The sequence below is a fragment of the Lepus europaeus genome, unplaced genomic scaffold, assembly GCF_033115175.1.
Source record: "Lepus europaeus isolate LE1 unplaced genomic scaffold, mLepTim1.pri SCAFFOLD_92, whole genome shotgun sequence".
NCBI classification, from domain to species: Eukaryota; Metazoa; Chordata; class Mammalia; order Lagomorpha; family Leporidae; genus Lepus; species Lepus europaeus.
This window is the reverse complement of record NW_026909617.1, coordinates 447155-451533: the sequence shown is the minus strand read 5'-3', so window position 1 is coordinate 451533 and position 4379 is coordinate 447155. Positions and strand designations below refer to the sequence as shown.

The following is a 4379-nucleotide window of genomic DNA, read 5'->3' as shown; positions in this document are numbered from 1 at the left end:
GGTGATGAGTGGGCCTGGGGTGAGACACATGCTCACAGGCCCACGGCCCACAGCCAGGTCTCCCATGAGCTGCCTTCTGGCTGTTAGTGGTAGGGTCGTGAGAGGTCTCAGTGGTGGACTCTGCTCCCCTGAGGACAGCAGGGAGGGGACTGACCCGAAGGAAGAAGGCCCCAAGGACAGGCCCTGCCCTGTGTCACAGATGACCCCTCCCCCAACAGCGATGTGCCCGGCTCCTCCAGCCTCAGTCCAGTAAGGTCTTGAAGTCTGCGTCAGGGCTGGGTCAGCTGCGGTCTCCAGGGACTCCTGGTGGAGCCCAGCACAGAGGCACCCAGCAGGCCGGGCCACTGCGCCTGCTCATAGTTGAGCATGCTGAACAGTGTCTGGATGCATGAGGTCCAGGGCTGGGCCTGGGGCACACAGGATGCAGCCTCAGGGGGGCTGCAGAGTGGCAGACAGCCCCAAGCCCACCCAGCTTCCCAAGGTCCTGGGAAAGCCCAATGTAGAGTCAGCCCTCAGCCCACAGGCTGGGACCTTGGGGTTCCTGTCACTGTACCCCAGGAACCCTCGCCTGGCAATACACGTGACCCTCAGGGATGCTAGGCACCCATCCACCTCCACCTGAGCAGCTGCCTGGGGCTGGGGTCTGCAGCACCCCCACCCACAGAGGCCAGGTCCTTGGAGTGACCACAGCAACATTAACTGATGACAAAATCACACCACCGTGGCAGAGGCACCAGCAGCCATGGGGGCAAAACCACAGAAAGAGCCACGGGGAGCAAGGGGAGCCACAGGACGAGTCCCGGGGTCCTCAGGGGGCAGCAACAGCTGTTCTTCCCACCCCTCCACGTGATGCCATGGCAGAATTCTGAGGGCCCTAGCCAGCTGCCCCCTGTGGGCTCCCAGGTCCAGCTGGGCACCTCCCTCAGCTCCTCGTCCACTCACAGTAGGACCCATCTTTGGGCACACAGGCACGAGCCCGTGAGCTTTTGTATGGAGTGAGATGGAGGCCGGGTCACCTTCTCCCTGCAGAATGTTCTGGCTCTCACCATGGAGTCTGTGTTCACGATGGGCTGCAGGCCTCTGGGCTTGGGGATGAAGTGCAGTCTGGCTGAGGTCAGGGCCAACCTGGCCTGCTGCTGGACCTCTGTGTCCGACAGCTCCCACAGCTGCACCCGCTCCAGGCACTGCCTGCAACACGCTCGGGCCCATGGTCAGGGCCGGGGTCAGGGCCGACCTGGCCTGCTGCTGGACCTCTGCGTCCGACAGCTCCCACAGCTGCACCTGCTCCAGGCACTGCCTGCAACATGCCTGGGGCCGGGGTCAGGGCCGGGGTCACGGCCAACCTGGCCTGCTGCTGGACCTCTGTGTCTGACAGCTCCCACAGCTGCACCCGCTCCAGGTGCCGCCTGTAACACGCTCGGGCCCATGGTCAGGGCCGGGGTCAGGGCCGACCTGGCCTGCTGCTGGACCTCTGTGTCCGACAGCTCCCACAGCCGCACCTGCTCCAGGCACTGCCTGCAACACGCCCGGAGCCAGGGTCAGGGCCGGGGTCAGGGCCGACCTGGCCTGCTGCTGGACCTCTGTGTCCGACAGCTCCCACAGCCGCACCTGCTCCAGGCACTGCCTGCAACACGCCCAGGGCCGGGGTCAGGGAACCTCGGTCCCCATGGACACAGCACACTCTGCAGTGTGGGGTTGGGGCTACAGACGCCCTTGCCCACCACAGACACCTCCCAGGAACCCCCACACGGGGGCCCAGGGCTCCCATCCCACACCCGGCACAACTTGGTGTAATCAGTCCTGATCCCTCAGTCTGACTCAGCAGAACCAGGAGCCAGCATCTCCGCCACTCAGGCCCCATCCCCCGATGCCACCCCACCAAGGTCATCCAGAGAGGATGCCTGTTCCCCCAGGTGTCCCTGCAGTGACCCAAGTCCCTCAGAAGTGCCCTGAGGGGACTGAGCCCAAGCATGAGCATACAGGGCCACCGTGGGCCAGCACAGGGCCTCCCCGCTGTGGACCAGCATGGGGCCTCCCCTCCACAGGCCAGCACAGGGCCTCCCCTCCGCGGGCCAGCACAGGGCCTCCCCTCCGCGGGCCAGCATGGGGCCTCCATGGGCCAGGATAGGGCCTCCCCTCCGCGGGCCAGCACAGGGCCTCCCCTCCGCAGGCCAGCACAGGGCCTCCCCGCTGTGGACCAGCATGGGGCCTCCCCTCCACAGGCCAGCACAGGGCCTCCCCGCTGTGGACCAGCATGGGGCCTCCCCTCCACAGGCCAACACAGGGCCGCTCAGCCTGTGGGGATCTGAGACACGGACACCACACACGTACCTGAGGCCCACACTTTGCAGCCTGCTCCAGACGCTCCTGCAGTAGAAGAGGAGCCGGTTCTTCTGGAACGTGGTCTCCTCAACATAGAAGAAGGACCTGAGCAGCCCCACCATGCAGGCGTCCAGCAGCCACAACAGGAACCTGGCCAGGATCCCCTCCCTCAGTCGATGCTCCATGGCCCGGGATGTTGCCACGCCCTGGAACGAGGCAGACCCCACAAGTGCACCCTCACAGGGCAGCCACGGCGGGAGTGCAGGGCACAAGGGACCCCTCACAGGAAGTCTTTATCCCTGCTCCTCTCCCCTGCCCAGCACATGACCCAACGTCCCCCACCCCACCCTGTCAGCACGGGACCTTCCAGTCCAGTGAGCGCGGGGCAGCCTCACTCACCACCCCCTCACCTCCTGGCTTGGCATTGGCTGACGCCCACTCACCTGGGCTCCGCACCCTCACCTTCCAGGTCAGCTCCTGCAGCAAGAGCTTGAGTGCTTCCCCAGCGAGATGAACTTCGTGTTCCTCAGGAAGCAGCGCTCCTTGTGCCTGGAGCCCCAGAGGCCAGGGAGCACCAGGCGGCGTACGCCCGCAGGTATGCGTGCACCTGCCACGCTGTGCTGCTGCAGGAACCGCACCAGGCGCCAGGAGCCCGCGTCCTTCCGGGGGTCGGCGGCCGGCCTCGGGGACCACACCTGCGTAGCCGGCCCCCGCAGCATCCGGAAGAGCGCGCCGTATGGGCACCATGCGTGGTTCGCAAGCAGCTTTTGGAACAGGGTCCGCATCCTCCAGTAGCGCGGGGACAGCCAGCGCAGCCTGAGGCTACCCCCGGACCTCGGCGTCCAGCCCAGGAAGATGCCCGGAGGCGCTGGGCTCCCGCTTGCAGTCCACTCCCTCAGATGCCCTGGAGGGCGTGGTCTCCGAACACTCGGCAGGTGTCACCGCGCAGGCCGCAAAAGGCCCGCGCCCCGAACTGTAGGCGGGTGAGCCCAGGGGCGCCCAGGCCTCGCCACCGCTGCTGTTCCGAACCCGTCGCGTGGACGCGGGGCCCGTCTGGATCCCACGCGCGCGGTGCAGGGGGCCGGGTCTCGGCTACGGTGCCGAGCTCGTTCAAAGGCTGCCCGCACACCTGGTAGGCGCAGCTCGGGCCACCAGCAGGTAGAGCGCGCAGCGCGCCAGCAGGTGCACGAGCACGTCGTCGCCTACGCGGTGCAGCAGCAGCCCCCACGCGCCGCTGCCGCACCGCGTCTCGGTCACCGTGTTGGGCAGGTAGCTGCGCACGCAGGTGGTGAAAGCCCAGGGCGGGCCGCCGCGGGCGCCGTCCAGCAGCGCGAAGCCGAAGACCAGCACGTTTTTCGCGCCGCACTCGCAGAGCCTCTGCACGAACCTGGCCACCAGCTCCTTCAGAGAGGACACCTGCAGGGAAGGGGCCTGAGTCCCCGGGCGCCGCTCTGCCTCCGCCTCCCCGAAGCGGGTCCCCTGGGCGGCCCACCTGGCGGAAGGAGAGGGCGGCGAGGGGCGGCTGTGCGTCCCAGGGCACGCACACTAGGCACTGGGCCACCAGAGCGCGGAAGGCCGCCGGGTCCCGGCGCCGCACGAACGTGGTCAGCGGCAGCACCTCGAGGTAGCGGCTGCGCAGGAGCGCGCGCACGGCTCGGCACTGGGGCGCGCGTGGCATCGAGGGGCCGGAGCCCGGCGGCCGGGCCTGGAGATCCGGCCGCCCGCGCGGGGGCTCTGGCAAGCTGTGCGCGGGCTGTTAGAGCCCCACGTGCCAGGACCCTATCGAGTGGCTCGCGCACGCCGGGCGGCCAGGCTCCCGCCGGTGCGCTAGCGCAGGGTGCAGAGGCGGCGGGCCTGGGCGGGGTCCCCGTGGAGGAGGCGGGGCGCGGAGGGGAAGGGGCTGGGCCCTGCTGGGCGGGGGCCAGGGTCGCGGAGCAGGGTCCTGAGCCGGTGCCTGCGCTCCGCCCACTGCCCTCCTTTTGCTACGCGAGGAGGGGCGCCCTGGAGGCCGTTCGCCCTTCTGGAGCTCAGGCGCTGAGTGTCCCGTGGCTCTGGGG

At 68.5% G+C, this 4379-nt stretch overlaps 1 pseudogene; it reads right to left on the bottom strand.

Moving 5' to 3' along the window:
* Positions 1-269: 269 nt before the first annotated feature.
* LOC133755731 (telomerase reverse transcriptase-like) lies at positions 270-4000 on the bottom strand (annotated as a pseudogene).
* Positions 4001-4379: the final 379 nt, after the last annotated feature.